A 26,715-nucleotide genomic window follows, 5' to 3' on the forward strand; every position below is an offset into this window, starting at 1 on the left:
GTTCTATTAGCCATATCTTATTAAGTATACAACTATAATTGAGGATTTGTCTGTTTTACTTTTTTAGTATAGTCCATTTTTGCTTTATGTATTTTAAAGAAATTAAGGTACATATATATTAGGAATATCTTCTTATTGAACTGACTCTTGTAGAGTTCTCTTCTTATCTCTAGTAACGTTTCTTAGCTTAAAGCCACTGTGTCTCATATTAGTATCAGGCTTATAGATAATGTCTTCTTTTTACCTGTACATAGAACATGATCTAGCAAATCCCCACCCCTAATCTTAGTTTTAAAGGAAGACTTATAGTCCGTTTACATTTACTTGTTCATAATACCATACATAGGGACTGAGTCTAGCATTTTTCTGTTTTCTATTTATCCCATTGTTCTCTGTTCTTTGGTCTACTTTCTTTCTATTTTTTGTATTAATAGTTTTATTACTCTATAATGTGTTTTATAGGCATGCAACATTTTAACATTCTTTTAGTGGTTACTCTAGAAGACATTAAAAACCTTTCTTACCCTCCCCTTCCTCCCTAACTTCCTCCTTTCCTTTCTTGACACGTGTAGCTCCCTAGTAACCAAGGCTGGTCTCAAACTCATTATCCATCTGCTTCAGTCTCCTGAGTTTTAGGATTAAAGACATGCACCATCAAGCCCAGCTTCATTTTCTACATTAAATTAGTATCTCTACCATGTTATGAGCAAAATGTAAGCCTTGATAGTTTTTGAACACAGTAACCAGAACATTTGTAATCTTGCAAAAGAAAATTCACATCTTAAATCAATTTCAGCATATCAAATTACCTAAAATTCATCAAATTCCATTTACCATTTTACCAAAATGTGCTTATCAAGTTGTTTCCTAATGAGAGCACCTCATCTAATTTTTCATCATTTCTCTCTCTATAAAACTGATAATATTATAAATAGAATATTTGGAGGATACCTGTAAGTGTTCACTTCTTTCCTCCTTCCATAGATCTGTGCTCATTTCTACTTGCTCAGAATCACTACAAATTTCAGACTCAATTTCACAAGCAGGAAACAGGTTTTAACTATTCTTGGCTACATTTTTAGATTTCAGACGAGGAGAAAACAAAAGCCACTGACAAATATCTTCTAATGCTACCTTACTTCATAGACTGGCCAGTGTCTTTCTAGGTGGATTCAAGGTGTTTTAAATTATTAATAAACTCATTTTGATGACAGTCTTGACAAGAGCTACACATTTCATAGGAAAAACAGGCCATATCCATTTATTGTATGAATATAGTTGTTCCTCTTCCTACACAGCAAGTAAATTTAGTGATTCTTTTCAGAAGCATTATGACCCAGTCCTTCATACAAGGGAAAAATAGATATCCATAAGAAAAGTCTTGGCTTCTAACATATACTGTTTCTCTTATCCAAAATCCTTAGGACCTGAAGTATTGTAGATTTTATAGATTCTGGAATAATGACATATTGCCTTGGGGATGGGACTCAAGTCTAATAACCACAATTCACATACAATGTGAAGATGAATTTAAACAGTATTTTAAATAATATTTTGCCTGAAACAAAGTTTATGGTACACAATATTCCACTTGTGGTGCCATATCAACACATAAAAGTTTCAGATTTTGGAGCTGTTTTGAATTTTACCTGTACTTGATAAATGATTAAATATAATATATTGCAACGTTAGGATGAAAAGGCATGAAGAGTTCAACTTTGAAACATTACTGACATTATAATCTTTTTTTTTTTTTTTAACAAGGCAGGAAGACAGGTTCTCACAATATGACCTAGGCAGGCCTTGACCTCACAATCCCCCTGATTCCACCTCCTGAGTGCTGGGATTACAGACATGTACCACCATGCCTAGCTTATAAACTGCTATTTAGTTGTACTGTTCAGAAATTAATAGCAACTCACAATTGTTTAATAAAGTATGTGGCTAAAGCCAAGACACCATTTAATCCTTATAAAAGTAAGTTAAGACTTTCACTTAGGGATATGAAATACTCTGGACATGAATGATATGAAATGATATGAAATGAATGGTAACAGATAATCTGGATATGAAATACTCTGGAAAAACTCTGGATAATCAGAAATGTTAAATACCTATCAGCATCTTAAAAGGATTATAAAGATTATAGATGAATCAGTAATATTAAGATGGTATACAATAGCCAGGTGCTCACACCTGTAATCCTAGCTACTCAAGAGGCTGAGAACTGAGGATCGTGGTTCAAAGCCAGCCCAGGCAGGAAAAGTCTGTGAGACTCTTATCTCCAATTAACCCCCAGAAAACTGAAAGTGGCTGTGGCTCAAGTGGTAGAGTGCTCGCCTTGAGCTGAAGAACTGAAGAGCTCAGGGACAGTGCCCAAGCCCAAAGTTTAAGCCCCAAAGATACAGAAATCAAATGCATGTGAGCTTGGTTAACTAGTTGAGTCCTATTTTTCCTAAGTAAAAATATTAACAAAATATCACCAAAAATTCTAATACTAACAAAATGTACCTCCTTATTTCCTTTCTCTTTTCATCTAATGACATTTTAAATGATCTATGTTTTTACTTTGCTCTTACTCATTCTGTTCTCCAAGAAGCAAGCTCAGAGACCTTTGACATGATGGTAGTTCTTTTGGTACCAGGAAAACTTGAAAAGCACAGTTACTGTTCTCAAGTCTGTGGTTGATTCCTCTGATTAATACTTGATGCTAACATTGTGGGCACTTGAATCTGTCACATGAAATAAAAAAAATGTGGGTTGGGGCTGGGAAGGTGGCTCAGTGGTAGAGTGCTTGCCTTGCATGCTTGAGGCCCTGGGTTCGATTCCTCAGCACCACATAAAGAAAAAAGGCAGAAGTGGCACTGTGGCTCAAGTGGTAAGCGTTAGCCTTGAGCTGAAGAGCTGAGGGACAGTGCCCAGGCCCAAAGTTCAGGCCCCACGACCGGACCCAAAAAAAAAAAAAAATGTGGGTTATACTTAGTGAAATGGAACAGATTTAGAGTTCTATAATAATGTCAAAAATGAAGGGAAATGGATTCGCAACTTAGACATTAAACACTGATCACCATACTTACCAAGTCCCTCTTATCAATATAGTAAGTCTTTGATATGTGAAATTACGTATCCTATCATGTGACTCACAAAAGACACAAAGCTGAAATGCCTAGAAAATAAAGTTCAATAAAATCTTATGGTGGCTATGTTTATACATGTGTACATGTATAAACACGGAAAACAGCCACATCTTGGTATGTTACTATAGAAAAAAGATTACTAGTTTACAAGTAGGGCACTGGTGGCTCCCACCTGTAATCCCATCTACTTAGGAGGATGAAATCTGAGGATTGTGATTCGAAGTCAGCTCTGGCAGGAAAATTTGTGAGACTCTTATTTCCAATTAACCATCAGAAGATTGGAAGTGGTGCAGTGGCTCTAATGGTAGAGTGCTAGCCTTGAGTGAAAAAGCTCAAGGAGAACACACTCAAGCCCTGAGTTCAAGCCTCAGGCCTATTTTATATAAGCTGGGCCTACAGCAGATCTGAGAAGATTCCAATAGGAGGAAAGAAAAAGAATTGGGGTGAGGGTGGGGGAATATTCTCTATATTTAACAAAGACCAGTAGGTAAACATAGATGTCCCCTTGTAATCAAGGGAAAAGTAGAGGATCAAATTCTGAACCGGTCTGTATAAAGAATAAAGAAAGTCGCCGGGCGCTGGTGGCTCACGCCTGTAATCCTAGCTACTCAGGAGGCTGAGATCTGAGGATCGCGGTTCAAAGCCAGCCCGGGCAGGAAAGACCGCGAGACTCCTATCTCCAATTAAACCACCAGAAAACCGGAAGTGGCGCTGTAGCTCAAGTGGTAGAGCGCTCGCCTTGAGCTGAAGAGCTGAGGGACAGCGCCCAGGCCCAGAGTTCAAGCCCCACGACCGACAAAAAAAAAAAAAAAAGAATAAAGAAAGTCAAGAGCTCACAATATTTAGATGTGGCTATTGTTCCTATGCATTTTTTGTAGCTGGATTGAAGTGACTGGAATTGTTCTCCCTTTCAAAGGTAGAAAAAGAGGTTATGCTGAGGTCAAGAGCTTCTAACATGGCTCTTGATTTAAACTGTGTTAAGTTGCTCTGCTCTAGGATGAAAGCAATCATGACCAGATCAATGTGCTCTGCAGCTGGTTAGTCAGCTGCTCCAGAGTAGGCAGCCAGCAAAACAGCTTTGGAGCCTTGTTTGGGCACAGTGCCTCCTAAAATTTGAGTGTAAGCCAATCCTGTTAACCACTTATTCTTAGAAGTTATTTTCAGCTCCCTAGCATAAAAAGCAAAATAATTACAAAGAGGAAATATTCCTAGTACCCCAATTGTGGTAGTATTCTACAATACTCACTAATATTTTGACAGTTCTATATGAAACCAGTATATTGGCTCAAACACAAACTCTAGCTTAAACAAATTTAAAAGAAAGGCTATGGGGAGAGGGGAGAGCTGGGCTTGATAGCTCATTCTTTAATCTCAGCTACTTGGGAGGATCACAATTTGAGGCCACCCTAGGAAAAACGTTAGCAAGATTCCATCTCAACCAATAATCTGGACATGGTAGCATGTACCTTTCATCTCAGTTACAGGAGAAGCATAGGTAGAAGGACCATGGTCCAAGGTAGATTTGAACCTCTAAAAATATTCTATTCAAATAACTAAAGTAAAAAAAGGGCTAGAGGCATGAACAAATAAGAGTGCCTGCTTACCAACACAAGGCCATGAGTTTAAACCCTAGTACCACCAGAAAATGGGGAAGAAGCTAAGAAGGCCAGAAAAGAATCTAAGAAGGGGATTCCTATCTACAAATCTACAGTGTTTAAGAAACAGCTCAAATTTAAAAAAAAATGACATCTAGAAACTACAAGAGGTACTAATTATGACATTAATGTATTATTCTAATCTTACTTCAAAACCCATGTTAAAATTTCTCAAAAATTGTTTCAGTCCTATTGTTTTTTTTCTTCAAATTAAGAGCTCAAGAAAAATATTCCTATACAGAAGGTATATTCACCAGAAATTAATTCATAAATTTAATCAACTAACTCAGAGCCAGTCCAATACCAAATTTGGCAACTCAAGGAAACACAAAAAGAAAACAAAAAACTTATACCTATATAACTTGTTCATTTTAACTTAAAACAATGAATGTACTCTCTAATTCTTGGCTGTGGGATGCAGGCCTGGATCTCTGACAGGAATTTCTTACGTAAGTCACACACCAAGCAATTCTAGGTGATTTCTTTCAAAGTAAAGGGAAAGCTTGAAAACAAATCTAAATTCTTGTGAATACCAAAGTATTCTAGATTTGCACAACCTTTTTAGACTTTTAGTTGACTTCATTACATCTTATCCCAAGATTTTTTTTTCAACTGCCTGTCTTCATTTTCTTTCTAAAGTTTTCACAAAAACTGCTCTCCCTGTACATTGGTATCTCATTGGTTTAGGTGATGTTTAAAGTAGGCAGTTACAGTGACAAGTAAAGTTTACAAATAACTGGTAGGAAAAGACAATATTTAAGGTCAACCTACAGAAAAATCCTCTTAAAGCCCATAAGCCACTAGTTACTATTAACAAGCAGTGATCAGTCAGACTGTTGAAAGTGCTTCTAATATATCTTTCACTTACTTCCTTAAATGCTACCCAAAGCAGTTTTTGCAAGTATGTTTTAAATTAAATATAACAAATATTTTAACTGTAGAACAAACAGATGATTTGAAATATTCCTTTCTTTTTTCAGTAAGTTTTTTATTATGAAAATACTATACAGAGGGGTTACAGTTACATGAGCAAAGTAGGGGCTGAGTTATGGCTCAATGAACAACGTGCCTACCTAGCAAGCCATAAAGAAACCAGTGGCTTGCTCCTGGAATCCTAGCTATTCAGGAGACTCAAATCTAAGAATTGAGGTTCAAAGCCACACTGGGGGCAGACAAATCCAATAGACTTTTACTTGCAACTAACCAGCAAAAAGCCAGAAATGAAGGTATGGACCAAGTGTTAGAGTGCCAGCCTTAGGCAAAAAAGCCGGCCAGAGTATGAGCCAAAATATTGGCACCAGAAAAAGTAATTCCAGGAAAATGAATAGACAAATAATACCAAAGAGCATAATGTTAAGCAAAACATACCAGTTTGAGAAAGACCATTATTTCATGTTTTGTCTCATATATGGAATCTAGATGTTACAATAAACCACATGAAAATATTATGGGATTACCAGAGAAAAAGGGGGAGAAGAATAGGAAGGAGATAAGAAGAGCAGGCATAAGACAGAATAATGGTGGGATGAGTAAAAAATATATGTAAGTCAAGATGTACATTGTACTCAAAAACTGACATGTTGAATTGAAATCCCTTTGTACAACTACTAAATACAAAGAAAAAAATGTGTGAAAATTTCATAATGAAATCTATTGTTTTGTACATAAAATGCATTAATACAATTTATTTAAAACATTGAAGAAAAACTTATCAGTTTCTTTTACAACATTCACTAAGAATGTACCTATAAATTCAAAGGGGGAAAAGTACAAAAAATCATCATTACAATTTAAATAACCAAATTCTCAATACTAAATGATTTGATCTTCAATAAATTTTCTCTCGCATAATTCAGAGTAATAAAATATGCTCTAAATAACAGAAAAGAGTAAAATGAACTTTTCATATTATGTAAGTTTTTTCAGAAATTACTTTAAAATATATGATCTCTGGAATTACTAGAAGTTAATATTGCCAAAGAAATGGTATCTTTTCCCTTTTTAATGCATTCTGTAATAGGAAAAGCAGTTAAGCAGTATTATGTGTTAATTTGTCCTAGTACTTTATATACATTAAGACTTTTAACTATAATGTTTAAAGGTATTGAAATTACTTCCATTTTTACATAGAGAGAAATTTAAACAGTGCAGAGTTAAAAACTCAAAGGTTACAGTTAGAAAGCAAAAAGCCACTTAGAACTTAAAAGGTTTAACAGGCTAGTCCACACTCAGATCACCCAAAATAGATTTGGCACATAGCTTCACTAAGGATAATGCTTGATGGTTTTCTTTTGAGTTATAAAAAAATTGTTTTCTCTCTCTCTCTTCTCACACACACACACACACACACACAATCACACAATTTTTTTTCGGTCACGGGGCTTGAATTCTGTGCCTGAGCGCTGTCCCTCAGCTCTTCAGCTCAAGGCGAGCGCTCTACTACTTGAGCTATAGCACCACTTTCGGTTTTCTGTTGGTTTATTGGAGGTGAGAGTTTCATAGACTTTCCTGCCCTGGCTTTGAATCACGATCCTCAGATCTCAGCCTCTTGAGTAGCAGGATTACAGGCGTGAGACACTGGTGCCCAGCTGTTTTCTCTATATTGAAAGCATAGGTATTCCCTACCCTATGAACTCCCGCCTCAACTTCATCTGCTACATAGCTTCCTCTTTATTGTTTCTAATTAGTTTAAGTTCCAAGTACAAGAAGAAAGCAACTTAGAAAAGGAAGGATATTTTGCTGCTTATGTTTTAAAGTATTTACCTCCTTGTGAAGAACCTGGAAGGCCCAAACAAATACTAGACAGGACAGAGAAAGGACAATAGTTAAATAATTCTCTGAAGCAACTTATAAACAAGTTAGAAACACAAATCCTATTTAATCAAATCATCCAAAGTGTCTGTGAGAAATTGGAACATATCTCAGCCTTTGCTACTAACCCCTATTAACAGTAAGGGCTTTATTTGTTTAGTTTACTGAGATAGGGTCTCCTTGTACAGCTCTTTTGACCTTGAACACATTATGTAGTGCCAGGTTGGACTGGGACTTCGAATACTCCTTTCTAAGTGTTGGGATTACTTTTTTTTTTTTTTTTTGGTCGGTGTGGGGCTTGAACTCTGGGCCTGAGCACTGTCCCTCAGCTCTTCAGCTCAAGGCTAGCGCTCTACCACTTGAGCTACAGTGCCACTTCCGGTTTTCTGATGGTTTACTGGAGATAAGTTTCACGGACTTTCCTGCCCAGGCTGGCTTTGAACCGTGATCCTCAAATCTCAGCCTTCTGAGTAACTAGGATTACAGGTGTGAGCCGCCTGCTCCCGGCTCTGGGATTACATTCTTATACTACTATAACAGGCTGATGGTAAGATTTGATTGGAAACTGTCTGTTGCTATAATTATTTTATTTTGATGAAAGCCTTATCAACTGGTATTCTATACTTTTTATAGGTAGAAACAGACTCCAAAATGTCCAAGCTTTAAAGTGTCTTAGACAGAACAGCCAGAAAGCTTGCCATTTCCAATTAAAGCCCATAAAACTAAGACTCTTTATTCATAGTAAAGAGGTTATGCAAGATTAGATGACAGAAGTGGCATTTCACAGATTACTATGGCTCTATAGAAAATAACAAAGTAACAATCAGAAAAATGCAGATTCTCCAAGGTGGTCTAGGCAATCTTTACTGAGGTGATAATGTGTGTGTGTGTGTGTGTATACCAGTGTTGGAGATTGAACTCAGAGCTTGGGTGCTGTCCTGTAACAATCAGAAAAATGCAAATTCTCCAAGGTGGTCTAGGCAATCTTTACTGAGGTGAGAACGTGTGTGTGTGCAAATTCTCCAAGGTGGTCTAGGCAATCCTTACTGAGGTGAGAACGTGTGTGTGTGTGTGTGTGGTGTGTGTGTGTGTGTGTGTGTGTGTGTGTGTGTGTGTGTGTGTGTGTGTGTGTGTGTGTGTGTGTGTGTGTGTGTGTGTGTGTGTGTGTGTGTGTGTGTGTGTGTGTGTGTGTGTGTGTGTGTGTGTGTGTGTGTGTGTGTGTGCTGTCCCTGAGCTTTTTTGCTCAAGTCCATAGCTACACCTCCAGTTTTTTGGCTAGTTTTCTGTTTTTTGTTTGTTTGTTTTGTGGTTTTGGTGGTTAATAGGAGATAAAAAGTCTCATGTACTTTCCTGCCCAACTTGTCCAACTGTCACTCTCAGCTTTCAGGTTCCTGAGGAGCCAGATTACAGACATAAACAACCCACATCCAGCTAAAATAATTTTTATAAAAATATCAAGAAGTCATTTGCCTTTGCAATTATTTACGACTTCTCTTATGAGTGTACAGTGGAATTCTCCAATACAATGAATATATTTTTGTAATAGACCAAAATACAGTAATGTGCCCTCAATGTAAGGCTCCAAGTATGTCCTAGGCAGACAGACCTAACAGAAGTCTTGCAAATATGTGAAACAATCTGAACATATTCATATTTTAATATAGTTATATATTATCTTTAAAATTATAATTTCTTATAATTTAAATTTTAATTTGTGGTACAATAGTTCAACCTACATAAATAGAAGCTCTTAAGATTCTTCAACAGACAAGTATACATATGAAAAGGTTGTCAGAACAAGAAAACTGAAAACCTATTCCTTTAGAGCTATTTTCAACCAATCTTTATATCAGTGTGGCTTTCTATGATGTCCACCCTTTTAATCACTTAACTTCAACAGTAAGAAATTAAAATAGCATTTAGTGGCCTCATTTTAATCATAAAAATTAAGTAATTTTTTACATATTTTAAAGGTGACATTTCTTACAGTTAACTGTAAGAATGAAACTTTAATTCCTTTCAAAAACAAGAATATAATGGTTTATACCTGTAATCCTTGTTATTCCAGAGGTATTTGGAGGATTGCATTTAAGCCAGCCCAAGCAAAGACGTTCACAAGACCCCCCATTTCAACCAATTAAAAAGTTGGTCATGTGACACATATTATACTACATGAGAAGCATAAATAGCAGGACCACGATTCAGTCTGGCTCAATCATAGATTCTTTTTGAAAAGTAACTAAAGCAAAATGGCTGGATACATGGCTCAAGTGGTGGAGCACCTGTCTAGCAAGGCCCTCAGTTCAAAACCTAGTACACCTTCAGAAATAATAATAATAATAATGTTTATATCCTCAGACATTTTCCAATTATGAACAAATAATACCATGTCTTAGTTTTTGTATGTTTTAAAGCACAAGTCTCACAAAATCTGTTTTCTAAATTTTCAGGTAGGTTTCAAGAAGAATGTTAGCATAACCCTAGCTACTTGAGAGGCTGAGATTGGAGAATCAAGGCTCAAAATCAGCCAGATCAGACAAATCTCAGAGAGTCTTAATTCCAATTAACCAGCAAAAAGCTGGAACCGAAGGTATGGCTCATGTAGTAGAGCATCAGTTATGAGCCAAAAGGGCTAGCTGGGCAATAGCTCAAGTTCCTGAGTTCAAGCCCCAGTACAGAACAAAAAAGAAAAGTTAGGTTTAGCATAATTTAAAGATGATTTTTATAATCATGTTTAAAAGAAAACTGTATATTCAACCTTCTAGTCTATGTCTGCAAGAGTCATCTAAAGTAGACAACTAAACTATTTTGTCATTTTGTAATTTCTAGAATGGCTTGTTTACAAACAATGGTTTGTTTACATTTTAAAATCTTAGCAGTTTATTAAAGCATTAGTAAGAAAAATTCTACTGAATAGAGGCCAACTTTCCTCAGCAACAGTGGAAAACTTGGCAGCATTATTAAAAAATGCCAGTACTACTCAATCTTCTGGTAAATTTTCCTTGAGATGAGGAAAGGATGTTAAGATAAAGGTCACTTTTGATTTCTACAGATACTTGACATTCTTCCCAAAAGATCTTTCCTAAGATTAAATCAGCTGGCTTCAAAACTCTAAAGTTACCATCATCAGAAAATATTTTCTGTGACTTTTTTGGGAAGGGGAATCTCAAAACCTCCATATTACTAATTGGAAAATTAAAAATTGTTTACATACCAATCCTAAATGGGGGAAGCATAAAACAAGTATGCTCTATGAGGTCTACAGTAAAAGTCAAATTATAAGGATTCAATCAAAACAGTAAGAAATGTGTACCTATCAGAACTCCATAGCCACAACTTTAATTTTTTTCTAAATGTTTTCTTTTTGATTTGTAGGCTTTTCTTTTTTTTTTTTTTTTTTTTGTCGGTCGTGGGGCTTGAACTCTGGGCCTGGGAGCTGTCCCTCAGCTCTTCAGCTCAAGGCGAGCGCTCTACCACTTGAGCTACAGCGCCACTTCCGGTTTTCTGGTGGTTTATTGGAGATAGGAGTCTCACGGTCTCTCCTGCCCGGGCTGGCTTTGAACCGCGATCCTCAGATCTCAGCCTCCTGAGTAGCTAGGATTACAGGCGTGAGCCACCAGCGCCCGGCTTGTAGGCTTTTCTATTGTACTAATTCCACTTATTTAGGAAACCTCAGATTATTACAAATAGAAAATTAAAGTACTGGATTAAGTTAATAGAAAATAATTGCAAAGTATGCTTAAGTATAATAAAGCAAATGTTTAAATGTTCAAAGAAAGGTTTCCTATGAGAACAGAAAATTATTTAAAATGGTTAAGTAGAATTCTGATTCATAGGACACTTCCGGCTGCTTGAATGTTCTATTAAGTGGAATTAAACAGATTCCAGTTAGTGAAAGATTGGCTATTGAGCCTAAATTCTCTCTGCCTCATTATTGCTCACTACCTGTTCTGTCTTGATCCTCAAAGATGAGAAGTAACATATTCCTACATTTAATTAACACCTTGGTGAGATGCTAATTACATACAACTGTGGTACTGGTGATGAAAGTTTTACAGCACATAAGAATTATACTGTATATAGCAGAAATTGGGGAGTGATAAGTGTCACACTGAGAAAGTCATGGCTAAAAAAAAATCTTTCTCGTAGAGAAATTAATGAACAATTACCTAAAATGGATGTGGTAATATATGGGTTGTGGCCAGCACACAGTGAGCATTCAGCAGATTTTACTTTGGGTGGGGGGAAGAGGAGTGGGGGGGTGTTAGTCCTGGACCTTGAACTATGGCCCTGGGTGCTGCCCCTGAACTCTTCAGCTCAAAGTGAGTAAATACACTTGAGCCACAGCACCACTTCCAGTTTTCTGGTGATTAATTGGATATAAGAGTCTCATGGACTTTTCTGCCTGGGCTGGCTTTGAACCATAATCCTCAGATCTCAGCCTCCTGAGTAGCTAGGATTATAAACCCAAGGCACCGGCCCCCAGCCAAGATGTTATTTCTTCCATTCCTAGATTGTGAACATCAAATATATGTCCTGTATATAAGACTGCAGTTTACATACCTGTGACTCTCCATGTCCCATATCATAAGCAAACTGAGAGATTAATATGGACACCAAATTGGTAATATCACTTTCTACAAAAAAAATGCTCTATTTCTAACCTAAAAAAAGAATTTCTCATCAGGTAATAATTGTGCTAAGAACAGACTGAAGAAATGAAACCATTCTGGTACAACTGCTAAAGCTAATAATTTCTAAAAAATAGACTGAATAGTTCTGTAAACAACCTATACTTATACTTACACAGAAAAACTAGTCACATACACAGAAAACTAATCACTGGAGTCAAAAGATCATTCTCCAGGTTGGTAATTCTAGCTATCCAGGATGCTGAGATCTAAGGATGACAGATGGAAACCAGCCCAGGCAAGAAAGTCCAAAAGACTCTTAACACTCTTATCTCCACTTAACTACAAAAATAAAAGAAAGCCACAAATGGCTTAAGTGGTAGTGTGCTAGCCTTGAGCACACTGGAACAGCACCCAGACCCTGAGTTCAAGCCTCAGGACCAGTATCAAATTTTAAAAAAAGACAGAGAAAGAAAAGAGAGAGAGAGAGAGAGAGGCCTTTTTCTACCTAGGCATAGGCCTCTGTATGGCCCCTGTTTGTTACTTTCAGCCTCATTTCCAGAGATCACATAATGAGTGTTTCAAGAAAATTATTCCTACTTTCTATTCCCTTACCTGTTTTGCACAGTATGTATATATGTATACGTGCATGTACATATATAAGTATATATATATATATATATCCCTTGTCCTTCTTTATCCCGTCCTTTTTCTTCTTGGCAAACTCTTTTCCTTTATAATTTTATCCAAAATCCACTTCTTCCCAAGCAGCAACACCAAAGATCTCAAGACTCTAGCTAAATCCAAAACAATGCTAGTTCTGAAGAGAAGCAAATTAATTACTTCCCCACATTAATATATATGTTATGTTCAAACAGGATGAATTCCAGTCAAGTTCTAAGAGTAAGGGCAATTGAGCAAACAGCAAGGATAACAATCAGAAGCAAAGAGGCACAGCAGAACTATCTTGCTACAGTCACTCCAAAGGCAGAGAGCAGGAGGAAGGTACATATGCTTGTGTCTATCTTAATGCATAAACACAGTCATGTGACAACATTTGGTGACAGTATTTTGATCAACAATGAGGACTGCACATATGTCAGTGGGTCTCATAAGATTATAACAGAGCTAAAAAAGAGTTGTATCCCCTAGTGGTGTCATAGTGCAATGCATTACTCATATTTGTGAAGATTCTAGTATGAACAAGCCTACTGTACTGCTGGTCATGTAAAGCATAACATATAATCATGTATAGTATCTAGTGCCTGACAATGAAAATAAGTGACTTATTTACATATTTACTATACCACACTTTTATCATTAGTGTACTACTTACATAAAAAATGTTTACTATGCAGTATATACCATGTTACATCAGCAGTACTCTTAAACCCCGTTTTTTAATTGCCTGAAGAAGCCACATTAACTGATTGATTTGTCTAAGTATCTAAATTTATCTAAGTACAACATGATGTCTTCACAATGAAAGCTCCTGAAAACATTCTCAAATGTGCCCCCATCATTAACTGAGACCTGATTGTGTATGCATATCCATCTAAGGCTTTCTGTACATCTGCACGTTTCACTTCATCTGGATCAGTCACACAACAGAAAGTTTTGGTCACCAAACCTAAACAAGCCTCAATGCTGATCAAAAATCCTACTAGATTTCTCACTTGAACTTGATATCCCACTCTCCTCAATATGCACTTCAAAACATAGCCACTATAAACACACGTGAAGTTAAAGACAGAAAAAAATAGAAATTAACTTTTCTCCACCCCATCTTCACCTCTCCTCTATTTCAGAGATATTTATCACTCCCTCACCATCCTTAAAATACTTTCTTTACTTCCATATGATATCCTAGGTTTTTTTTCCCAGTCTCTCATACCTGCTTCATATGTTCTTTCCACTCTGTCACCCCAATACAAAACACACACACACACACACACACACACACACACACACATACACACACACACACACACACACACACACACACACAAATGTGTGCTACAACTCTTAAGACCCAAGCATTTTTCTTCTCACTTTGTTCCTTGTTAAGCAAAACTCATCCCCATAGAATATCTTTAATAATAGATCCCAATGTTCTATCTCTGATCGCAACCTTGTTACTGAGCTATAGATATTCAACTGCCTACTTAGGTATCTTAAATATCTTGTTTAGATAGACCTCATTCCTCAGTTCTGAAGAGGCACTGAGAATTATCTACCCTGGGGTTACAGTCTACATTAACCATTACTAGACAGCTGTCTTCAACAAATGACTTACTATTCCAGGAAACTGTTGGCCAGGCAGATAAGAATTTCAAATAACTTCATTGTTCATTTCAGGAACTTCCGGAAAACTCATATAAACTAACATCAGGTTATTCAATTTTTCAATAAAAAGCAGTAAATGACTGTTCATTTTCCAAGACTCTGAAAGTCTTACCTCAAAGCCCTTGCCTTGCTATGTCTGTCAATTCTCAACTATTAGCATGATCCTTACTGTAATTCTCATGAAGCTTGACAATGAAATATTTACTTTAACCAAATCCCACGCCCTCAATAAATATCCCCTTTGTGGTCCTTTCTCGCTTTGCTATTCTGTTCACGCCCCCAACAATAACAACATACTATCATTCCTCCTACTAACCCCAAAGGTGGTTTCCTCCTTCACTTCTACAAGCATTAAACACAACAGGTTATTCTCTTTGGGTGTTTTCCCGGGAAAAAAAAAAAAATTCCACAGCCCTACCAGTTAATTTCCCAGATGTCTATTGAAAAGTTTAGAAATATTAGATTCATCACAAGCAGTATTGGGGGGAAATACCTCTATATAAAATTATGATAAAACATCTCCCTACATCAGGCAGCATCCAGAGACACATATGGCCCCTGTCTTAATAAAACAGTTAAATGTTTCTAGTATCAGAAAGGCCATGGAATCAGAGAGGTGTTCTAAGGAAAGTGAGAGACAAATCACAGACAAGTTTAACAATCTGAGCAAGACCAGTATAAAGAACAAAATGAAGGAAAACTAAATATGAATAGTCTACAATAATAATAATCAGCAGAAGGAAAGTATATTCAGAAATACACCACAATTTAACAGTAAAGAAACTTTAAAATAGTTTTTTTAAAAATCACATATAAACCATAATTCATAATTGAAGCAATGAAATGTTTAAACTGTTTTCTAGAATGTTTATCCATCAAGAGTGTATGTATAGGCATTTCTTTGACTGTAAATCACTTAAAGCAACTGTAATACCACAGGCATCCTTATGTAGAAGTTATCTGAAAGAAAAGGTCAAATAGCTGGGCATAGTGCTACATGCCTGCAAATCTGTAATCTAAGCACTCAGGAGCATGAGGGCAAGAGTAATTCAGATAATACAAAGCCAGCCTGAGTTACATATAGAGAATCCTATCTTAAAAAATAAAAATAAAGGCTGGGAAGATGGCTCAGTGGTAGAGCGCTTGCCTTGCATGCATGAGGCCCTGGGTTCGATTCCTCAGCACCACATAAGCAAAAAAGAAAAAAGCCGGAAGTGGCGCTGTGGCTCAAGTGGTAGAGTGCTAGCCTTGAGCTGAAGAGCAGAGGGACAGCGCCCCGGCCCAGAGTTCAGGCCCCATCACCAGACCCAAAAAAAATAAAAAATAAAAATAAAATAAAAGTGGTGGTACTAGGGTTTAAACTCAGGAACTCATATTTTCTTTCTTGCTTTTTTGTCGGTGGTGGGGCTTGAACTTTGGGCCTGGGCACTATCCCTCAGCTCTTCAGCTCAAGGCGAGCGCTCACCCACTTGAGCCACAGAACCACTTCCAGTTTTCTTGTGGTTAATTGGAGATAAGAGTCTCACGGACTTTTCTGCCCCAGCTGGCTTTGAACCACAATCTTCAGATCTCAGCTCCTGAGTAACTAGGATTGCAGGTGTGAGCCTCCAGCAGCCGGCATAGGAACTCATATTTTCAAATGAGGTGTTCTACCACTTGAGGCATACTCTTGGCCCTTTTGCTTTAGTTATTATTCAAACAGGTTCTCATTTTTTCCTGGGCTAGCCTCGAGAGCACTTATTTACATCACCCAGGTAGCTGGGTGACGACAGATGTGTACCACCACACCCAGCTTTTTATTGGTTGACATGAGGTCTCCCTAACTTTTGCCCAGATTGGCCTTGAAATATGATCCTCTCAATCTCTGCTTTGTGAGTAGCTGGGATTACAAGGATGAGGCACTATGCCTGGCTCAAAAGTTAAGCATTTAATGAAGCCTCAAAGACTGGGATGAATTTAAGTACTCAAAACTTAAAATCTCAGTATGAAAAAGGAAACAACATGTACTGAAAACAAATATGGATGAATTTCCTTGAAAGTGTACTATGATGAAGATTTTTCTAACTACATTATAAGTTGCTGTAACATAAAAGGAAAAGAGCTTATCACGATACAAAAGTGCATGGGAACATCTTACTGAGCAAGCTCAGTATCATGTTTTCACTTAAATGTGGAAGCTACACCTACAAAACAGTCTTACTCATGGATATGTACATAAGTATAAATATTCACATACATAATTACAATAATGAACATAAACCAAGTGAACAGACTAGTCAGGAAAAGGAAAGGGAAGAATGGAAAGAAAATGCATGAATAGCACTCAATTATACCTGAGAACAGTACAGAGAAACATCAAAACCTGATGATTAATAGGGGGATGAGAAGGAACAGATACAAGACTCTGGACAGGTAGGGACTGTGGATGGGGGTTACCAGAGAGTAGCATAAGGAGATTTAAATAAGTTACTCATAATGATAAAAAAAATGAAACAAGGCAGCCTGCTGAGGACTCGATTTCTCAGAGGAAAGGGCATAGGGAGTATGATACAATAGAGTGAAATTGATTGAAATACAATGTTAACAGGGGTGGAGATTTAACAATGAAACTCGCCTCCTGCCATATAACTGATATAAACCAATAAAAAAAGTTCATGAGGTATTCTATTAAAAAAATTGTAAACTATATTTTTAATGCATCCCACTTCACATATAAAGGACAAATATCCCTATACAGAACTGAAACCAAAAGAACAAAAACAATAGATCATGAAAAGTTCAAGAGAAAAAAAGTAAAAAAAAAAAAAAAAAAAGTAAAATGCCTCTAAAACATGAAAAATTACACGAGAAATACAATTCCTGAATTCCAATAGTTCTTATCTATTAAACTGGTAAAATTCCAAAAATCTGCTAACATATTCAGCTGGTCAGATTACTGAAAACAGGCCTCCAACACTTCAGGTATTATTAGTACAAAATGGGCAATTTGATATGTATGAAAATTATAGAGGCATTAATCTTTTTTAAAATAAACTTTTTTAAAATAAACTTGAACTCAGGGCCTGGGCACTGTCTCTAACCTTTTTATCCCCCCTTAAAGCCAGCACTCTACCACTAGGAGCCATAGCTCTACTTCTAGATTTTTGGTGGTTAACTAAAAGTCTCCATGGACTTTCCTGCCTAGGCTAACAATGAGCCTTAATCCATAAATCTCAGCCTCCTAAAACAGTAATGAGCCACCTGTGCTCAGCTTTAAATAAACTTTTACTCTAGAATACTTTAGGTTTACAGGAAAATTGCAAAACTGTGCATGGAGTTCCCCTAACGTACCCAGTCTCTGTTATTAAAATATTACATGGGATACCTTTGCCGCAATGACCTGAGAAGTCCATACTTTATTTAAATTTCCTTAGTTCTTATCTAGTGTACTCCTACTGTTCCAGGATCCTGTCCAATTTGCCACATTATATTGTAATAATCACATATTCTTAGGCTTGTCCTGGTTCTGACAGTCTCTCTGACTTCATTGTTTTTGTTACCTTGACAGTTTTGAGAAGTACCATTTAAATATTTTGCAGTATGTCCCTCATTTGGGGTTTTTCTGATGTTTTCCTCATGATTAGACTGGGTTATGATTTTCATAGAAGACCACAGAGGTGAAGGGGCATTCTCATTATATGATACTGTCAGCATAACCGAATTGTTCCTATTCCCTAACTGTGATCATATGGTTGAGGTAATATTTTCAGATTTCTCCTATGTCAGCTTATTCTTTTTCCCCATTTCCCATACTGTGGTCTTTGGAAAGAAGTTACTTTGTGTAGCTTACACTTAAAAAGTGAGGTGTCATATGCTCTTGGGAACTTTCTTTTTTTTGGGGGGGGTCTGGGTTGTGGGGCCTAAACCCTGGCCCTGGGCGCTGTCCCTCAGCTCTTCAGCTCAAGGCTAGCGCTCTACCACTTGAGCCACATCGCCACTTCCGGATTTTTTTTCTGCTTATGTAGTGCTGAGGAATCGAACCCAGGGCCTCATGCATGCAAGACAAGCGCTCTACCACTGAGCCACCTACCCAGCCTCTTAGGGAACTTTCTACATATATCATTTTGAATTCTTCTACACAAGAGATTTGTTTATTCTTCTCCATTTATTTACACTTGTTTCAGTATGAACCCAGGGACATTATTTATATACTTTATTTTACACTTTGGGTTATTATGTTATCCAAAATACTCCAGTATTGGCCACTGTGCACTTTCAATTTGCTCGCTCCCTCAGACATAACTAGCTCATTAGTCTGAGTATTTCTTACATTCCATCGTTAGAAGTATTACAGACTCATCAAGTATTTTTATTTCCTGTCCAGAGCTAGCTGTTTCTCCAAGGAAGCCTGGCTCCTTTTAGTAAAGAGTGGTAGTTGAAACCAAGATCTGACCATTTAGGTATGTTCACTGCTTCCATCTCAGTTGGATACAGACAATATTCTCATTCTCATAATTTACATCACATATTCAATAGCACAATGACATATGTGTGTTTACAGATAACTATATATCTATAGAAGGATGGGAGAGACACTGAGATTTATCTGGTACAATAGATGCAAAAGATAGAAACAGCCCAAGCGTCCATAAAGAATCAATTTTTCCCCTCTTAATAGTCTGTAAAGAATCAAGTGACTAAACTATGCTATATGGACAAAAGCAAACATTATACAGCAACTAAAACAAATGTGTACCTATAATGCCTATAATGCCTACCTTTCTGAAGCACCTGTTTGCAACTGTTCACAAAACTTTCCCTAAAAAGTGTTCAATATGCAGCCTAATTCTGTAGATAAATAAAACCCACACACCTTACCCCCCCCCCCAGTGATCTCATCTCCTACTACTATCTCAATCAGTATTTCTTTATACCTACCACATATCAAGCTGGTGGGGAATGATTATTTAGTTAGTTAGTTTGTTAGTCAGTCAGTCAGTCATTTAGTCAAGGAGCTTGAGGCTCAGGGCCAGGACACTGTCCCTGAGCTTTTTTGCTTAAGGCTAGCACCCTACCACTTTGAGTCACAGCTCCACTTCCAGTTTTCGGGTAGCTAACTGGACCTAAGGTCTTGTGGACTTTCCTGCCCAGGCTGTTTTCAAACTGTGACTCTAAGATTTCAGTCTCCTGAGTAGCTAGGATTACAGGTATAAACCACCAGTGTCCAGCAATAACACTATTTTTAAAGAAATGTCTTTTTTCATAACTCCCCACCTTTTACATGCACTTAGCATAGGAAATGCAGGCAATGCCCTTCCTCTCTCTTCTCTATACAAAGCTTTAGCATCACCCCTGCTGAGAAATCTACCAAATACCTTCAGCAAAATGTCACTCACTCAAGGCAGGCCAGGCACAGTATATAAGGCCTATAATCTCAGCTATTTGGGAGGAGGACATAGGACATAGGAGGTTTGAGATCAGCCCAGGCAAAGAGTTATCAATACCCCCCCCCCAACACACCTCAAAAAACAAGTTGGCATAGTGGTACGCAACTATAAACACAGCTACACAGGAGTTGTAGACAGGAAGACCACAGTCGTCTAAGACTAGCTTGGGGGAAATGTATGAGACCCTATTTGAAAATTAACTACAGTAAAAAGGCTAGGGGCATGACACAAGAATAGCACTTTGCCAGGAAGTGCAAGACTCTGAGTTCAAACCCCAATATTGAAAGAAAAAAAGTCACTGACTAGTTCTCCTCGCAGTAACTATTAGTTCACCTTTTTTGGTAACATGAATAAAGTGGAGGAAAAAAAGTCTATGATAAATTAAATAATCTCTACTGAAATGATCTTTAAATAGTAAAAATGTGTATTCCAATTCATGTGATCTTATACATATGCGGACATATTGAAGGTTCAAGTGCTACAGTAGACCGTCCTAAAGAAAAAACATAGCGACATATTATAGGGAGCTGAAAGGACCAGCTTCAGTTTTCTTTCCATAAACTTTATTATCACCCTGCAGCCCACATTTTCACCTTCACAGAAGTAGATAAAACATAAAATATCAAAACTTTTCATCTTAATATACTAGATATCAAGATAAATTATAAGATACCAACAATTTTAAATGCTGAAATGTAAAACAAGTATAATGGATGGACTGAACCTCCCATCCATCTCCCGCAAGAAAAACCTCAGAATTTTAAGATTATATACAACAATTTTATCACATAACTTGAGAAAGGAAGCAGTTAGAATTCAAGAAATGGTAACAGATTCCTTAGAATTAGGGCAAAACATAAAGGAGGCAGGAGTAATTCAACTTTCCAGCAAAGAAACCCAAATATAATTAGTAATATCTTTCTACAAACCAATTATCAAAGCAAATTTTAAATACTAATGTGCTAATGAGACTTTTGAGTTGCTGTGTCAAAATATGAGAGTAGTAGGATGCTGGTGGCTCCTGCCTGTAATCCTAGCTACCCAGGAAGCTGAGATCTGAGGATCACAGTTCAAAACTAGCCCACGTAAGAAAGTCCATGAGACTCTTATCTCCAATTAACCTGAAAGTGGAGCTGTAGCTCAAAGTGGTGGTGTTGGCCTTGTGCAAAAAAGCTCAGGCACAGTGCCTAGGCTCTGAGTTCATCAAGTGGGTCATGGGGCTTGAGAAGGAAAGACACTCTGTTCAGTTTCAGTCCTTTATGGCAAGAAAAGTGTGGTAGACCAACACACATAATGAAAGACAGGAAGCACAGTGGACTATAACAAAAGGAGCCATAGAAAGATGTAACCACTTCAGTGACCTACTTCCTCCCAGCAGTAGTTTATTCAATTTTTCCATCTATCACTGGATTAAACCATTTATTAGATCAGACCTTTCATGATCTAATCATAACTGCAAACCCCTTCATAGATATACCTAGAGGAATGCTTTACTAATCTAGGTATTTGTCAACCCAATCAAACTTAACTACCACAACCATCAGAAGTTTTCAATCTGAAAACAAAATACATCTCCTAAACTGTAACACCCTATACATCTCATTCCCTAAAGGCTCATGTCCATCTCATGATGCAAAACCCATTTACTCTGTCTCCACTAGTTGCCACAGTCTTAAAAGTTCCAACATTTTTCAAAGGCCCAAGTTTAAAGTCTCAAAATAACAGTTAAGCTGTGAGCTCCCACTAAAATTAAGATAAAAAAAAGCATCTGACATACTTAGGACATACAATGTTCAGACTAACCATTACCATTTCAAATGGGTATCAATCAAGGTTGGTACTCTACCACTTGAGCTACCCCTCCACTTCCAGTTTTTTGCTAAGTAACTAGATTTGTCTGCCCTGACTGGTTTCAAATCATGATCCTCAGATTTCACTTTCCTGGATAGGATTACAGGCTGGTCCAAGCCACTGGCACCTGGGTAGATACAAAACTATGGTAGACATTGTAGTTTTGTATTTCCAATTTACCTAAAAGACAGCATCTTTGAAGACTATATCCTACTTCCTTCTGTTTTTGCTAATAAGTTAGTATACCTCACAAGTAATGAAAGCCTCAGTTAGGCCAAATTACTGCCCCTTCACATTGGCCTATGAACTGCTTCTAGATTACTGTCACACAAATGCCTCCAACATTACATAAACTCCAACATTCAAAACCTTTATGCCTTTTCATTTTCTTTACTATATAAAAATTTATTGTCAACTGTTTGTAGGCCATGACTATTCTGACCCTGATTTACTAGTCAAGGTTGTCTTTCTTAGTCCCATTACTTCACTGACTTAAACAATATATAATATGCCAAAGAACTATAAACAAGAAAACAGTCCCTCTAGAGCACAAAGTCAGCCCAAAGAGGGAGAGACTTGCATATAATTACTCAAAACATAATGTATTAGTACTACACTAGACATAAAGGCTAAACAACAGAAACACCAGAATTCTGCCAGAGTGGAGCAAAGCCAACTTCCTCGGAACTGACATTTGGCCTCAAAAATGAGAATCTGTCTCCAAGTGTCACAGCATTGAATTATAACATGCCATTTTCCTCATCTTTGAATTCCAGCACCTACCACATTGTCTAGTATACAGTGTCCCTGTCCTCAAAAAAACACAGATTAACTAACTTGAAAGAAGAGTGTATCAATTGGGAGAGTGACAAGAGTTTCGATTTGTTAAATGATGACTTCTCACCAATATATAAATGTGTACCAACCTTTGTTTATATTAATGAACATTAATATGTTCTAGAAACAAGTATTAACTATCAATTTAAAAATAGCATGATTAAGTAGATAACTAAGTAACTAACAGAAAAATTATCTCTGAAGTCCTTGCCCACTGTTTATAAACATGTTCACAAATTTAAAACATTCTTGAAAGCATTTACAGTAATAAGTACTTTTTTTTGGGGGGAGGGGCAGTCCTGGGGCTTGAACTCAGGGCCTGGGCACTGTCCTGAGCTGCTTATTTTGCTCAAGGCTAATACTCTACCACTTGAACCATAGCACCACTTTAGGCTTTTTCTGTTTATGTTGCTGAGGAATCAAACCCAGGGCTTCATGCATGCTAGGCAAGAAGCGCTCTACCACTAAGCCACATTCCCAGCCCCATAAAGAATTTTAAAAGCACTGTCAAAAGGTAGGCTTTGTTTCTTTAGCCCAGGATGGCCTTGAAATCATTTCTCCCAGTGCTGGGGTTATGGCATGTGACATCATGCTCAGATAAACCTTTTTCTTTTTCTTCTTTTTTTTTGTAAGTCATGGTGAACTCAGAGGCTAGGCGCTGTTCCTGAGCTTTTCCCACTCAGGCTAGTGTTCTACCACTTTGAACCACAGTGGTTAATTAGAAATGAGTGTCTCAGGGTCTCTGTCTCACAGGGCTGACTTTGAACCATGATCCTCAGCTCTCAGCCTCCTGAGTACCTAGGATTCCAGGTGTGAGCCACTGGTGCCTGGCTCAGATAAACTTTCTCAGATAAACTTTTACTAAAGAAAGAGCAAATTTCACTGATTCTTTTTTTTTTTTTGGTGCCACTTTTGGGGCTTGAACATAGGGTCTGGGTGCTATCTCTGAGCCTTTTTGCTTAAGGCTAGTCCTCTACCACTTGAGCAATAGGTCTGCTTTCTGCTTTTTGGTGGTTAATCAGAGATAAGAGTCTCACAGACTTTCCTACTGAGGCTAGCTTCAAAATGCACTCCTCAGATCTCAGCCTCCTCAACAGAGGATTATAGGCATGAACCACTTGCAGCAGGCAGGTGATTCTTCAACGGATTATCTTCAGGAAACATTTTTTCCCCTTTAAATGTGAGCAAAATATAAGATATACATTAATCATACTAATTTGCAATTCTCATGTCATAAGAATCAATTTTCAATACAAAAATGTACAATGTAGTTGCAGAAATCTAAGCAGTCATATATAAATATGTTGAAAATTGACACCTGTCTTAAAATAAGCAATACTAATATCAAAAGCCAATAGGTGTGAGCGTGTATATGTGTGTGTGTGTGTGTGTGTGTGTGTGTATTTGAGGCACAATTTTCACTCCATACACACACATCTCGACTGTCCTCTCTGATGGTTTTATGGCTTGGATCTGAATAGTTCCCCAGAGCTCAGCTATTGAAGGTTTAGTCCCCTTAGGGCAGCTGTTTTAGGCATGGAGCCTTAGAGAGATAATCAGATCATAAGGACTTTAACCTCAAGAGTGGATTAATTCCTTCTGGAATTCTTAAGGAGCTATTGGGAGGCAGGAAAAACCTAAGAGGTAAGGCCTAGTTGAAGTTAGGACATGCCAAAGAAAGAAAATTTTTGTCCCTGGCCTCTCTCTTTTCTCTCCCTCCCTGCTTCCCAGATACCATGTGGTGAGTAGCTTTGGTCAATTCTGTGTCCCCTGCCTTGTTCTGCTTAATCCTAAACCCAAAACCATGGAGAATAGTAACCACAGATCGAAACTTCCGAAATCATGAGAGAAGTGAAATCTTTCCTACTTTAAGCTGTTTTTTTTTTTTGGTCAGGTATTTTGTCACAGCAACAGAAAGATGACAGACAAAGAGAGCTAACAATGAAAGCTAACTTTAACATATGTAAAATCCAAATAAGTAAACAAAGAATTTAATGTATTTGAACTATAATACATATAACAGCAGCCATATTCCTTTTATACACAAGCAACTCTGATAAATTCATGATTGAAATTAAATCTAAGATCTGGGTATGGTAGCACACACCTGTAATTCCAACACTCAGAAGCTCAGGAGGCAGAGGCAGGTAGTTCCTATATTCTAGGCCAATATGAGCTACACAGGCATTTTCTGAAGAAAAAAAAAAAGTGGGGAGGGGAAGAAAGGGCAGTGAAGATTCCACAAGTATTTTTGGTTTCTTTTTAAGCACTCTGAATTCCTTTTGAGAGATAAACATACCTTTATCCATTTGTATAGTTCGGTGTTTCATGTAGTAAAACTAATTTCAAAAACTAAATTTTCTAATTTACCACTGTTTATAGAGAGCAAATACTTAACACTGAACTTTTCGAATTCTACTGCTGTGGAGGCAAAGCAGCATAGTGGTTTAAGTTCATGCTTTAAACTAGAATCTTACAGTCAACTGTAGTGGTAGGACCCAGAAGACAATTATTTAATCAAAGAGCTTTGTTTCCTCATTTGAAAAATGGTACAACACGTACATGCTGGGCTTCTGTAAAGATTTAACAAGGTAACAGTATAGAGCCTGGCCAAAGACACAATTAACATTAATTTCTTCAACCATTCTTAAGTAATATTTGAGTTACCCACTCTCCCCCACTGTCCCCCCATTCATGCCTAATCTTCCAGTGTGACAGTGACTGCATGTGAGTCCTTAGAAGAAATTAGATCTAAATGAGTCTTGAGGGTAGGTTCTTATAATGGGATTTGGGCTCTTAGAAGAGGAAAAGAATCATTCTGTTTTTTTTTTTTTTTTTCCCTTTTCCTCTCTCTCTCCCTCTTTCCCATTCCTGGGCTCTATCTTCACGCAAGCACCAGAGGGAAGATCAGACCAGTTAAGAAGATAGGCATCTGCAAATGAGGAAAGCCCTCACTAGAACTCAACCAAGCTGATCTCATACTTCTGGACTCCAGAACTGTGTTTGTTTTTAGGCCACACAGTGAATAGTAGTTTGTTATAGAAACCTGAGAAGACAAAGGTAGGTTAGGTTATATCAAAATATATTTTTAGAAGAGACTTTGGAAAGCCAAGTAATTTTCACATCCTCTCATATGCCATAGATCTGTAAATCCACCTCCTCAAACATAGTATTCACTATTGTATGTTACTGCAGAACATAACAACATTATTAGATTTGCTGGTAAATGGTCTATTGATTTTCCCATTTGGCCAACTGAGAGAACAAAATAGAGTAGAACAGAAAGTTACACTCAAAACATTTTTCTGGCCCTTAGCAATTCTGCTTTCTAGGTCAATATTTTGCAGACATCTAAAATAAACACCTTCCACCCTTACCCCCCCAAAAGTAAACACTAACTATGTTGTGAACAAAAATAACAACAAAAAAATCAACTGGTGACATAATTCTTAAAAGCCAGTCTCAGCAGTCTTTCACTGGTTCAAAGAAACTGGCAACATTACATATTGCTAGTAAGTTATATTGTTTTCTAATATAGGCATACATGCTATATAAAGCACATTTTAAATATCATAAACCTATGGCTTATCTTCATAATTTAAAATAAAGTACTTTATAAAGAATACACTTTATTTATAATACTTCCTAGTCAGGCATCAGTGGCTTGTGCCTGTAATAAAATCCTACCTACTGAGGAGGCTGAGAACTGAGGACTGCTGTTCAAAATCAGTCTGGTAAGGAAAGTGTGAAGACATTTGTCTCCAATTAACTAACTAAAAAGATGGAGGTCAAGGTGTGGTTCAAGTGGTAGAGCACTGGACTTAAACAACAACAACAAAAAGCCCACTCCAGACATAGCACCTAGGACCTACGATCAACACCCAGGACTGGCATTAAAACAAACACACACACACACACACACACGCACACGCACACGCACACGCACACGCACACGCACACGCACCCTTCCTAATGACTTTAAAGGTTTAAGCAAAAATTACCCAGACAAAATGCCAAAGAA

At 37.3% G+C, this 26,715-nt stretch overlaps 1 protein-coding gene and 1 long non-coding RNA gene across 4 annotated transcripts in view; one reads left to right on the forward strand and one right to left on the reverse strand.

Moving 5' to 3' along the window:
- Cdk17 (cyclin dependent kinase 17) overlaps positions 1 to 26,715 on the reverse strand; it is a 77,629-nt gene that overhangs the window by 47,616 nt on the left and 3,298 nt on the right. The window contains exon 2 of one of the 2 annotated variants that reach the window (XM_069990476.1): positions 24,802 to 24,885. The exons of the other annotated variant lie outside the window; for it this stretch is intronic. The gene's annotated coding sequence lies outside the window, so the exon portion shown is untranslated. The remainder of the gene's footprint in view (positions 1 to 24,801; positions 24,886 to 26,715) is intronic. 2 annotated transcript variants of the gene reach the window in all.
- Positions 1 to 26,715, forward strand: part of LOC138805632 (uncharacterized) — a 33,184-nt gene that overhangs the window by 4,973 nt on the left and 1,496 nt on the right. Inside the window, exons 2-3 of one of the 2 annotated variants that reach the window (XR_011365606.1) lie at positions 13,113 to 13,239; positions 25,594 to 25,754. This is a non-coding gene — a long non-coding RNA (uncharacterized lncRNA). Of the gene's footprint in view, positions 1 to 13,112; positions 13,240 to 25,587; positions 25,755 to 26,715 lie in introns of both variants that reach the window. The other variant, XR_011365607.1, reaches the window with a different exon arrangement.

The sequence above is a fragment of the Dipodomys merriami genome, unplaced genomic scaffold (assembly GCF_024711535.1).
Source record: "Dipodomys merriami isolate MVZ:Mamm:240054 unplaced genomic scaffold, mDipMer1.0.p SCAF_10, whole genome shotgun sequence".
Classification (NCBI taxonomy): domain Eukaryota; kingdom Metazoa; phylum Chordata; class Mammalia; order Rodentia; family Heteromyidae; genus Dipodomys; species Dipodomys merriami.